We start from the raw sequence: 13,199 nt of genomic DNA on the forward strand, positions 1-13,199 counted from the left end.
ATGTTTATCTCCCTTTCCTCCAATGCTACCATGCTAAATATTTTCATGCTTGGGGTTTTCTTGAAAGCCTTCCGGTGAAACAGAATGCCTTTTCCTCATCCCCACACTTGACAAGGCAATCTTCTTCGTATTATGTTACAGCCATCATGGATTCAGCTGGGGAAGTTTCATTTCATAAATTTTAGTCAACCCAGTGACCCTGAGCCTGGTTTGGGTTAGGTTTTACTTCAAACTGTTTTTTTTTTTTACTAAAACGAAGTTGTTTGAGAGATTTTAAAAAATCATAGTTTGGATTGACAGCAGATTTCCGACCTGTGACCTGGGATTTCAACCCCTGGGTTGGGTGAACACCTAAAATTTTATGCTTCTATTTAGATAAATGAAACCATATTTCTACCTCCAAAATGCCGGAAAAGCCACAAAGGAGTTATTTCTGAGAAAGAAACCCTTCTTTGTAGAGGATAAAAGTTACTTAGTGGAGTGATCGTGTGATCTTTTGCTGGAGTTTATAACATTGTCGCTACTCTTGTTGCTCAAGATGGCGTTTTTCTACAGCCGTGTGAATATATGTTGGTTGGTTATATGTGATATTGTTATATTCATATAAATATATATTTATTATTAATAAAAATTTAATTTATTTTTAAAATTATATAATATTTAATTTATAAATTTATAATAAAAATAAAGTCTATTAAATAAAAATACTTTGCATAAAAAACTACGAAGTTATTATAATTATGAGATTTTAATTACCTCAAAGTATTGTTTTTAAAATATTTTTAATCGATGCTTTTTTAAATACTAGATGTTAACTAGAACCGTAAAAACTAATATATATTATGTTTTTTTTTATAAAAAAATAATTCTCATGAATCGAGATAATGTTGGATTTCTGTTGGTCCAACAGAAGAGCTAGCAAGTGGATCTGCAAGTAGCCATTCTGCATGTCGTAGCTAAACTCCCTCCTGCTTCATGTTTTGTGCATCATGGGATAGAATCTTCTACAGCTGAGTTGTGAGTGTGTGAAGCCTCTAGCTAGTTCAATCTTCCTAGCTAGCTAGTGCAGTCAGTTCAGAACACATTACTGGGAGACAAGCCACCTGATGACTTGCAGAGTTCTCAGTAACACTCAAGGCCATTTAAAGTAGCCATTCTTGGAGCTTTCCATATCAAAAATAGAATGTTTAATGCAACTTGATGTTGACGAGGAATCCACACCTCCACACTCTCCTCTGAAAAAAAAAGGAGAAATAACAATAAATGAACCTTTTTTTTTTTTTGGATAGTAATCGAGAGAAGATATTAATAAGGTTTACTCGGTTAAACTAATATAATTTTTTATATAATCATTGAATGAAGTTGGTTTTCATGCTCGAAGGTCTAGGTTTAAAAATAAACCTCGACATGTCAAATGATATTTTTTAAAAAAAACCAGGATAATTTTTTATATAATCGTTGACTAAAGTTGGTTTTCATATTCAAATTAGATTTAAAAATTGTTGTTTGAGATTTTTTTCTTTATTTTCTAAGTTATTTTTGGATTTTGTTTTTCTAGATAGGTTTTAGAATTTTAATCTGATTTACTTTTAATTAGCTACGTTAGTTTAGCCACTATTAAGATGGATGATTCTGAAATTTATTCTTGAATTTATATATAATTCAGAATTTTCTGTATTTTGGACGATAAACTTAGAACCTGAGAAACCCTAACTCTTTATTTTGCTGTACACTAGGAATATCTAGCCTACTTTTCATTAGTTGCAATTGAACCCACCATTTCAAAAAGATGCCACTAACAGTAATTGAAACGAACCGAAAGCTTTCACATCATCATCACATGATGATAGCAGTGATTTTTGCAGGTATTGGTCTGACGCTTGAAGACACCACCCATTCCCAGCAAGAACATGAATCATAAAAGTTCAGACACAATGGTGCTAGCCATCAGCCATGAGCAGATACATCTCCAATAAACGGTAACATCCAGAGCTGATTAGCCATGTGTGCCCCAGTTCTAGCCCAGACCACTAGGCTTGCATTCCTATATATGCTGAAATTCAAAGAAATTGCTGCACCTTGGAAAAGCTCCATCGTAAACTATAATGGAGTCAATTCAAAACACACTAGCTTGTGACAAGCCACCTGATGAGCTGCAGCTTCCTCTGTATACGGCCCTTCCATCAACAGCGAGGCCATTTTCAGCTTGTCCCCTTCCCTTGTATCACGTTGACCCTTCGACATTGATACTAACCAACAACTCGATCGAAATTCATGAATCTTTTCGCTATTCTTTAAGGTGATAATTTAAACTTTCTGATGTTTTTTCCAACTCAAGGAACCTAATTAAAAAATCTCACCAGCTCTTCCACTATCCAACTTCAATTCAATACAAATGAAGCAACAAATAAAACAATAATACAAGAGCTTTCAGTCCAATCAAAGGCCGCCCATATGATTTGTTTTTGCTTTACAATGTAGTGGTAGTATTGGAGTTTTCAGTCTAATCAAAGTCAAAGCATAGCTGTTATACTTGTTTGTGGGCAAACATTAAAAAAAATTATGATTTTAAAAGTATTTTTTAAAAATATATTAAAATTATTTTTTATTTTTATTATTAACACATCAAAATTATAAAAAAAAACATTAGAAAAAATTAATTTCATATTTTTTCAAGATAAACACACTTTTAAAAAGTATCTAAAAATGAAAACTATCAAACTTTCAAACGAGCTCTTAGACAAAAAAACATAAGATAAATTATTTTTTATTTTTAGTGCTGAGCCAATATGAGTTTGAATTGGGTTTGATCGAATTTATTAGATTTTATCGGGTCAATTTTTTTCTATTCAACTTGAAACCTAGCCTGGATTAATTTCTGGATCACGCAAATCTCTCTCATATCAGCAAGTTGGATCAATCGGGTTTAACAACTATGATTTAAAGATATTTATATAAATTTATTTCTTGCATCTTTATGTTTTATTTCTCACTTTTTTTCCCGTCAAATTTGAATTTTAATAATGATAGGAATAACATACCTTCTTGACCATTACACCAACTTAGCTATATATTTCAAAATTGTTATAATGAATAATAATTAATAGGAACAGTTATACGTACCAGCCTTTTTATCAAAACCGTGAGTGCCTGAGGCTCCCACAACTGATGTACAGTAAAGAATAGATCAGAAGAACCAAAGACAGAAATGTCGTGGTGCTAATTGGCTTGCATCCTGAAATAAATATATTTTTTTAGTCATCATGGAAATTGAGTAATTTTGCTCTGTTCTTTTCTTCTCCTTCTTTGTGTGGAAGATTTATGTAATAAATTGACGAAAATTGAAACTCAATCTAAATACCTTATAATCCTTTTTACTCTGCATAATTCAAGTACGAGTGAGCAGTAACGCAATTATGTATCCAGAAAGTATTTGGAAACACGAATCAACTTATATTTTTAAAAATTTTAATTTTTTATAATAAATCGATTAAAATTGAAACTCCATCTAATAATCCTTTTACTTTGAAGATTTAAGTAGGAGTGATCAATAACGCAATTGTGTATCTAGCCTAATACACTGCACCTATAGGAACTCTCAAAATGACAATTTGGTTCATGTTTGGATTAAATTTGGGTTAAAAAAACCTGAATAGAATAAATTTCAAGAAATTCAGATTTGGTGTAGGTTTTAAAATTCTCTCTGGTTCACCCTATATATATAAAACCTAATTATGCTTGTATTTTTAACACACTTCGACCTTTGAACATGAAACTTGGAAGATTTTTTTTTAGAATTTGGGTTATTGTCTTGTATTTGTATTTTTATCACACTTCGAACTTCGAGATTGAAACTTCGAATATTTTTCTTTGTTCGATGCAATATGGCTACAAAAAGTGATTTTTAGTTTATGACACTCTTTTAGTAAGTTATCTACCTTTAATTTCGAAGATTAATTGAGGTGAAAATGCAGGAACCGATAGTTTCGAGTTTTTTACGGATAAATTTTGTAGATTAAGGTAATTAACCAAACTCAAACTCGAACTCGAACTGGAACTGATGCAACCCAAACCAGAATGGCGGATTGCTCACCCCTAAGTTTAAAGTTTGCTGTCATGTCACCAAGCTCACTCCGTTTAGGGTTTTTAAGCCAATTATGACAAGTGAGGCCTGAACTATTGGGAAATTTGTAAGATTGATAGGTGCAAATATATATATATATATATATAAGCAGATTTTCTTTTTATTTTCCTTAATTTAACATTTAATTAACGGATTTCTTAATTGTTTCACCTAGGACAACATTGATTAAAAGGTTGATGAATTAGTTTTTCCTTATTTGTGATGTTTTCTCCAAACGATTTTTAGCATCCTTAAATAGTTATATCTCAATGTATTCTCCAATTGATTTTTTGTCATTTTTTATGCTAAAAATGCTACTCTACATGAAAGTTTTTTCTTTGTAAAAAAAATAAGCTTAACAAATAAGAAAATAAGATAGAACTATGTCAAGACATTCAAGTAAGAGCCTTTATGAATGTCATATATACTTTATAAAATAATAATAATAAAAGAAATCTGAAGATCCTCAAATCTTAATTATTATATTATTAGGTATAATTAAGCAAGGAAATAGTGAGTATGTGTTCTAAGTTGGAATCAATCAACTGCACCAGGTGCAGTTTGATACTCCTTTTTATTTACTTTCAACTTTTCTCTCTTTTTATTTTATTTTTTCCACCAAAATAATTATAAACAGACAAAAGGGTCTATTGAAAATATATTACTAGTATATAGTAATTATGATTTATAACCTTGACTCTAAAATTTAAGGATTGATTGGAGAAATTGACAAATTCATCAATTAATCCCTCCATTAAATAAGATAGTTTTAGATAATATTATTAAAAACTTAGAAACTAACTTAAGTTCAATTTTTAAAAAATTCAAATAAAAATTAACTCGATTAAACCTGAATAACTCAATAATTTAATCCATAATTTGATCAAACTCAAATTAACCCACAGCCTCACTCAAATTAACTATGATAAAGTTTAATAAATTTGGTTTTGGGATAAACTGATTAGTTTTAAATACCGTGAACTATTTTGAAATCACACACTTGTATGGTAAGGAGAAGGAAAGGATAGTTGGGATACAAGTGGTCGATCGATGTGGGATTGGTACGTAGTGATGTATAGTTTTAATAGAGGCTACAAATAAGAATCATGAGAGTGTACAAGAAACAATTTTGAAAACCCTGTTTGTTGATAACTCACATTTCTGAGCTGCTGTTTCGTCTTTTCATGGACCTCGCCTGACCGAGGTCAGGGATGAAACTAGTGGTAGATTGTCAAGACCAACAATTTCCGACTTGACATGGCATTATCAAAATCCATTGCTTAGATCCAAAAAAGGCTTATAGCGACACCGTGTTCTTGACACAGCGTATAGGAAAAAAAAAAAAAAAACTGTAAAGAAAATCTTGTTTTTGATATATTCAGAGATTTATTGATTCTTAAAATTGTTTTGAAAAATAATACGTGAACTATTTATATAGTACTAAAACCAAATTATTTATTTTATAAAAGAACACTAAAACAAGAATAACTGGAAAAAAAAAATCTGAAAGTAACAAGAAAAACGAAAAAAAAAATTCTTAACTGTAACTTCTAGATTTAAATTGACCCTACATAATAATACTAAACACCCTACATAATAATTTTTAAATAAAAAATACTTTTAAAAAACACCCTACATAGTAATGCTAAACACTTAAATGCAAAGTTTATCAAGCAATTGCTGATTACTTATATACTGCTCAAAGTCTTGAAGTCAGGTGATAGATTACAACAAACATAACCAGGGAGGGATTTGTGCACTCTCAAACCCCAAGTATGTGGTGGATATTTATTAATTTACACATTTTCGATTCAGTCTTCATTGATTCAGGTGGAGCTAGCTAGCTAGGTTGTCCCAATCACTGTTCTTTGCTCATGGAAGCATTTTAGCTTACACATTTGATCGATATGGTACTTTGTATACCACAAAAACTTAGTGGAATATTGTCAAATCCCTTGGTATTTCTGACAGATGTTGTCGCCATATAGTTCATGAGACGTGCACAGCTCAATGAAAAATCTCTGTGCATATATATATATGCACAGAAAGCTCGTGGCCAATATATATGTTGTGGTGACAGTGTTATATATGACTAGCTCATGGTAGACGGTACTAAAGGTGATTCATGTATATCTATACATCTTCATTCAACAGCTTCTATTCACATGCATGAACCTTTGATTTGGATCGTCGAATCTTTCGCAGTATCTGTACTATTGTAATTATTATTTTTTATCATATATATATAGTAGTATATATAGTAGTATATACGTACGATCGGTTGCAAATATTTTTAGTAATTAATAAGGATTTAGGGATGGAAATTATGTTGTTTTTATTTTTAATAAGATTAATTAGAGTTTTTATAATGCTAATAATAATATATACACTACCAGAAAATTGATAAATACAAACGGAAATACCGAGGGAATATTTCCGTCGGTAAATTTCCGAGGGATTTTACCGACGGAAATATTCCCTCGGTATATACCGAGGGAATTACCGTGGGAAAAAAAAATAAAACAAAGCAAAAAAGAATGATGACGTGTCATTTTTACCAACGGAATTACCGACGGAATCACCGACGGAATTTGTTCCGTTGGTGATTCCGTCGGTAAATTGTGAACACTGTTCATCATGTTAATTACAAAGGGAATCACCGACGGACAATTCCGTCGGTATTTTCCAGAGAGTAAATCATCGACGGATTGAAAAGTCGTCGGTGTTATTTGGCGGTTTTCTGAAAAAATTCAATTAATTTAAAATTTTCATTTAAATATTACAGACGGAATCACCGACGGATTGAAAAATCGTCGGTAATTTTTTGGCGGTTTTTGAAAAAATTTTACGAAATTGAAAATTTAAATTAAATATTACCGATGGAATTACCGATGGAATAATTAAAAAATATTAATATTTAATTATCCGTCGGTAAATCCGTCGGTAAAGCGTCCCAATAAAAAGCCTGAATGCTCTTATTTCACAAGAGACAGACCCGTTTCTTATTCTTCTACTTCTTCTTCTTCTTCTTCTTCTTCTTCACTATATGTAAAAAACATCATTAAGGTATGTCTTCTTCTTCTTCTTCACTTTATGTAAAAAACATTATTTCTTATCTATTTCTTTCTCTTCTTTTCTCTCCTCATCTTCTTCTTTTTTCCTCCATGCTTGGGTATGTCTTCTTCTTCTTTCTTCTTTTATCCTCTTAGTTTTTTTTTTAATTAATATGCTTAATGAAATTTTTTTTCTCTCCTTAGCTTCACTTGCAACTACATTAAGGTAAGATTTTTCTTTTTTCTTTTTTTTTCATGATTTTTTTCACTATATTTGTTTTTTATTTTATTTTTAATTGTTTTTGTTCTTAATAATTGTATAAATGTTGTTGTATTTATTTTTATTTTATTTTTAATTGTTTTTGTTCTCTAAATTCTTCATAGAATTAATTTTTTAGTTGAATTTATTTTTTTATTTTATTTATTTGTTGCAAATTTGTTTGAATTGATTTTCTTATTCTTTTTTCCAAGCATTTTGAGTATATATTATACAGTGTTAATTTATGTTAATTTAATTATTTTATAATTTTATAAAATGAATTTTTTTTAAATGTTTTTCAATAATTACCGACGGAATTACCGATGGTAAATCCGTCGGTCATTCCGTCGGTAAATCCCTCGGTAATTCCGTTGGTAATAAAAAAATTATTACCGACGTGTCTGTTCCGTCAGTAAATCCGTCGGTAATTCTATTACCAACGGATTTACCGACGGACAAAACATTACCGACGAACGATTCACCGACGGATCATTTCCGTCTTTGATTCCGTCGGTAATATAATTACCGATGGAATATGTGTCTTACACCGACGACGGAAAAATTCCGTCGGTAAAACTGTTAAATCTTGTAGTGATATACACAAACCTAATTAATGTATATGATTAAAAAACTGTACTCTCATGATTATTAAATAAGAATAAAAAACTATTCTTGGAATTCTTGATTATTTTATCTTCAAAAGAAAATACGAATTAATTAATGAGAGTGATCAAGAACATTAATTCCATCGTTTTGAAATGTTTTCCCTTCATTTATTAATTATTAATTTCCAAGTCTGATTCCTTCGTATGTGGTAGGGTCAATCTTTTCTGTGCATGTCGCCATATCCCTGTGCGGCGCCAATTAGCCATGATCCTTTACAGAATGATTAATTAATCTTCTTGCAAGTATCAGCTGGTTGCATAAATTCATAGACTATTCGTTATTAGAGTGCTTTTCGATATCCCCAGCATGAATTGTTCGGTGCTGATCCTCGATTTCAAAGCTCATATAATATATATTTTGATTTTTTTTCTGTTTTTAAGTCATGGTATATTGAAAATTGTAAAAAGTTTGACTTGAAGTATAATCTAACCCAAGAATAGAAGCTCATTTTCGTTTTCTTCTAAGCATATCATCATTATATATTATGATATGAGGAAATTAAGTGTCATATATGGTAGTTTTTGTTGCATATATAATTATTAAACCCCACCGTGCTTGGTAAATTAATCCAAAATTCGATATTCCTCGCAGCTCCTAGGCCAAGGAAAAAATTGAAAAAAAAACATTTAAGTTAAAATTATCGAGGTTAAATAAATGAGTCAACTCATAATTTAATCGATGTTATTAATATTCAGCTTACTTTTTTATTTTAAAAAATTCTTCAAAACAATATCATTTTAATTTTTTTAAAAATAAACAACATATTATTTTAGATTTACATCACAAGCCACATTAGATTTAATAACTTTGATTATAGACCAACAATGAACCCAAAATAACTTCAACTCAACATTTTTCGTTGATATCCTACTGGTTAGCACCTTTTCTTTCCAGCTTTTGATCACAACAATGCATGAAAGATGATTTAATGGCAATCGACTAGGATATCATCAAAGAGAAGAAGCTAGCTAGATCGCTAATTTAGTGATCATGGGATGAGAATTATATATATAAATATTCATGAGCACCATACCAATTTAAAGCTTAAAGCTAGATTTTAAAATTACTGATCGAATGTTGGAACAATAATTTGTTTTCCTTGTCATTGATGATGCAGGCGAAGGTATAGTGCAGTCGGTATAGAATTTTTCTTAAAGAGTGCATAGTAAGTCACACTAAAGGAGTGCAATTTCCATTATAACATCAGTTTGTTTTTATGTTTTAAAAGTGTTTTTTTAAAAAAAAATTAAATTAATATGTTTTTGGTGTTTTTAGATCATTTTAATACTCTGATATCAAAAATAATTTTTTAAAAATAAAAAAATATTATTTTAATACATTTACAAGTGAAAAACATTTTAAAAAACAATTATAATCATACTCCTCAACATGCTTTTAAGTGTAAGCACAACCAACCAAGCCCACTAACTGCTAGAGTGTTGATCTTCGAGACTAACTTCCAAGATCCCTTCATTGACTCCTGTGCATACAGAGATAGAGATGACCATTATCGAGTTCATGGGCTCTGTCTGAAGTAACTGGAATCTAGATATTAAAATCAGTACTGATCGAATGTTGGGACGATAATTTGCTGATCTTGTCATCGATGATGCAAGGAAAAGTAGTGGAGTCGGTATAGAATAATATTTATTGGGGGTAATCGTCACACTAAAAGGAGTGCATTTTCCACCAATATTGTAGCCCTACGTGAGAGTATACCAACCAATCTAGCTAGCTAGAGTGCTGCATAAGAAGTTCCATTGTTGGTATCCTAGCTAGATAGGGCAAACGAAGACCTAATCTTCAAGTGTTCTTGATGGTGGAGAAACTAGCATAGAACTCAAATATGAATAATTTCTCTAAGACCTGAACAACTATGGAAACAACACAATGAAAAAGGAGAAAAGATAAGCTGAAAAGGAAGGAGTAAAGGGAAATCTGTGATGTGTTTCCAATATCCTTTTTTGACTTGTGCATAGAGAGACGTATGGAGAAATATTACTTGCGCGGCTAAAAGAGGACTAAGGTCTAAGTCTTCGTGATACTTGAAGGATGCCACTCTGACGTAGTTATCAAACTAAAAAGTCAAGCACAAAGATTTCCATACAAATCTACTAATCATGAGTTAAACGATATATTTTTTTAATAATAATATTAAAAAATATTTGATTTACCGACATTAAATTGGGTTGACTTGCAAGGAGATAATTCTAAAACAAAATTAATTTAATATAAAAGAATAAAGCTAGTAAAAATAGCATTTAATTAATAAAAAAATTAAGTGAACTCGAGTCAATCAAGCAAGCTCGTGACGCGAGTTATGTACGCTATTGGATTTAATAAATTTTTTATTTTATTAATTATTTTTCATTTAATTATTCCACAATAAAGTACATGATTAATTAATTTTTATATGATTTTTAAAAAAAAACTAAAAAAAAAACCACGATAGGCATGTGGATTCACGGAAACACCAACACCAGGACTTGGATTACTTGGAAGTTCTCATTATTGACAGAAGCAAAAAATCAACTCTTTGTGCTCTTAAATCCAACAATAAATATTAAAGAATCACAAGAAAGACTAATTCATCAGAAACAAAAACACTTTTACAAAGGACAAAGAACAAAACAATTAACCCAACCAAATAGTTTGTTACTTTGAAATTTTAAAATGGAGATGGAGGGCCTCGAAATATAAATCTCGACCCCCCCCCCCCCCCCCCAAAAAAAAAAAAAAAATTATTTATACCTGTTTTGTAGCAATTGATTTATATTCGGATCGATTGGTTTTAGCTTTTTAAAACAGAACCAATTAGCTGAAGAAATCTAAAAAATTCAGGTAGTTTAGTAATAGTGCTCCGAGTTGGATAATTAATTAATGGTAAATCAAAGTGACTTGTGATTAGTAACTACAAAAGATTCCATATATATGTAATAGAAAATGAAGATTGTGAATTGTTTTTCTGAATGTCTCATTATGTATTTATAGTTAACGAGTATTGTCCTTTTATGAAGAAGAAATACTGAAATGTAATTTTATCTTTATGATATTTTAAGTTGTATTATAAGTTGTATTTCATTCATTGTATTCAGTAAAAATATGAAGACATGGTAGGTCATGAAAGATTTTAATACATCTAATGGTGTTGACAGAGTGTAGACTTGTTTAATTAAACTGATTTGTTGAGAAATAAATCATCTAATATTTTATATAGAAATCTATAAAATTGATGGCGCTAGATTTAGGTATTATGCTTGAATCCATAGGTGTAGCAAATCCAGCCATGCCCGATGACAAAAATCCTCGGCCTGGATACCTTCAAGAAACCACGCGTCAAGCTACTAGCCTTGGCAACACCTGCCAGACCCAATAGTTGGGTGTGGCAATAAAGGATTGGTGCTACCAGTCCCCAACATGGGTCTTGGCCAAACCCAGCTCATTCGAGGTTTTGCACACTATCAAGCCCAACCGTGGCTGGGTTTGGCTAGCGCTTGACCCAACACGCCTCCCTTAGAGCATGCTTGTGTTTGAGAAAATTATACCCGTTAGTTTTTCTTGATTCGATATTTTTTGGTAAAGACATATAAAGATATACTAATAAAATCGGTTCATCATGAACCCTACCGAGTGATTTTTCTTGTTTTTAAATTGATTTCTTCAATCTTTTCTCTCGGTTTAGTTTTTTTGGTTAATTTGTTTTTGGTTTTTTTAGTTTAATTGGTTAGTTGGTTTTTTTGAACACCCCTACTTATATATTAAACATTTTTAACCCTTTATTTTTCAACTACGTTTTAATATTTTCAACCTTAAATCTCTTAAGAATGAACCATCAATTTTTAACACTAAACTAAACACAAGTTAAGGAACTTTAATATCCAAGCAGATGATGAAAATAGCAGCGAGAGATGGAGCAAATGATTTTTCTTTTCTTACATCTACTTATGCCTTGAAAAATAATTGGTTTTTTAAACTAAAAAAACTGCTTCGATCTTAACAACCCATGGCAAGGCTTCGAGACTTGTTCACGGAGGAGAGCATGGTGAGTGAGTGTGCACGGTGGAGAGAGAGGGAGGCAGAGGAAGTCATTTTACGTTATATAAAGGTCAACATAATAAATATATATAGCCAGCAGAATTCAGGGGAGGATTGAAGAGCCCATAAAACAGCTTGGACTAGTAATAAATATACATAGCTAATTATTTACCAAATACAAAACACTGTAGGATGGATGCACATGGCTCTCGTCTGAGCTATATACTTTATCGAGCATGATAATCTGGCTGTAACGGGCATGGTCTGGTCATGTACTCAACGAGTTATATAAGCAACTTGCCATTCCTGGTTAAGATACAAATAGCTAATTAGATTTTAAATAAATAATGCTGTGTTTGTTCAGTGCTTTAGAATGAAAAGGAACAAATTAAAAAATTAAAAAAATATATATATTTTTGGTTAGAGTGATGGAGCAAGATATATAATTTTTAAGTGAATTTTTTTCTTTTTAAAACAAGAAATAAAATAAAACAAATTTTATTTATCTTTAGTATCTCTATCTCTTTAATTTATCTTGAGACAATAAACAAATATTAATTCAAACTAGTGTGTGTGTATTTATTTATTTAGAAAGAATCTATATATATGTGTGTGTGTGTGTAAAATTGAAACTTACTACATTTTCAGGTGTATAATTAATTAGAGGTTGATATTTCAATGTTTTTAAAGAATCTTGAGTTTAAATCTCTTGACTCTTTAAAAACATTGACATATCAACCTCTAATTAATTATACACCTGAAAATGGCGTAAATTTTAATTTTTTATATACACACACATACTCAAGGGAATATAATTTTCTTTTTTTAAAAAAAAAACTCATATGATCAAATGGTATGGTGGTTTGAGTTTTTCATATAAATGTTATAAATGTGATGAGGTAAAGTAATTAATTTGAGCAATTAAAACATAATTTTAAAATAAAACCCATTTATAAGTCTCATTAATCTTATATATAATTTAGATGTATTTTTCATAATTGCAATCCTCAAACCAGAAGTATATTATGTTAATTCGAAACCTGAACTGACTTGAAATCTGAAC

The sequence above is a fragment of the Populus trichocarpa genome, chromosome 3 (assembly GCF_000002775.5).
Source record: "Populus trichocarpa isolate Nisqually-1 chromosome 3, P.trichocarpa_v4.1, whole genome shotgun sequence".
Taxonomy (NCBI): Eukaryota; Viridiplantae; Streptophyta; class Magnoliopsida; order Malpighiales; family Salicaceae; genus Populus; species Populus trichocarpa.